This window comes from Nicotiana attenuata, unplaced genomic scaffold, assembly GCF_001879085.1.
Source record: "Nicotiana attenuata strain UT unplaced genomic scaffold, NIATTr2, whole genome shotgun sequence".
Classification (NCBI taxonomy): Eukaryota; Viridiplantae; Streptophyta; class Magnoliopsida; order Solanales; family Solanaceae; genus Nicotiana; species Nicotiana attenuata.
In genome coordinates this window covers 5,194-5,891 of record NW_017689025.1, presented here as the reverse complement: position 1 = coordinate 5,891, position 698 = coordinate 5,194, and positions in this window count along the sequence as shown.

The following is a 698-nucleotide window of genomic DNA, read 5'->3' as shown; positions in this document are numbered from 1 at the left end:
AAGCAAATATACTGAGGACTTCCACTTGGATTATTATAACATTAAAAATCCCAAATCAAGAGACAATAAAAGTTCTTTGAAATTTCAGTGTCTCCCACTTGGGTTGCTTTTGAATGATTCTTCTTCTCTCCATTTTGAGTATCTCTTTTCTGTCAATTTTAAATTCCTATAGCTGATTTTATTTGATTACAGGCTCGATTAGCCAGTGTTGGACTTTCAAAAACCATAGCAGAACTTCGAAATATCACCGGTAAACCACAAACAGAGAAGAAAAAACATAACAAAATTGACTACTTCTCCACTCCTTTGCGTCGTTCCAAACGATCAAAAGGAGGTAATGAATCCAAGGTTGAGAAGAGCAAGGCTGCAGAGACTAATAAGCCGAAGAGGCCTACAACATGCTGAAGTTTAATCAAATATAGAACAAAAACTTCAGCTCTAGAGCTGAAGATTCCCAGTTACAAAGACAAAAACTTCAGCTCTAGAGCTGAAGTTTCCCAGTTACAAATAAAAACTTACAGCTCTAGAGTTGAAGTTTGCCAACTTCAACTCTAGAGTTGAAGTTTGCCAATTACAAAACAAAAATTTCAGCTCTAGAGCTGAAGTTCGCCAGTTACAAAAACAAAACTTCAGCTCTAGAGCTGAAGTTCGCCAGTTACAAACAAAATACAAAACAAAACTTACAGACTACTAGAGCG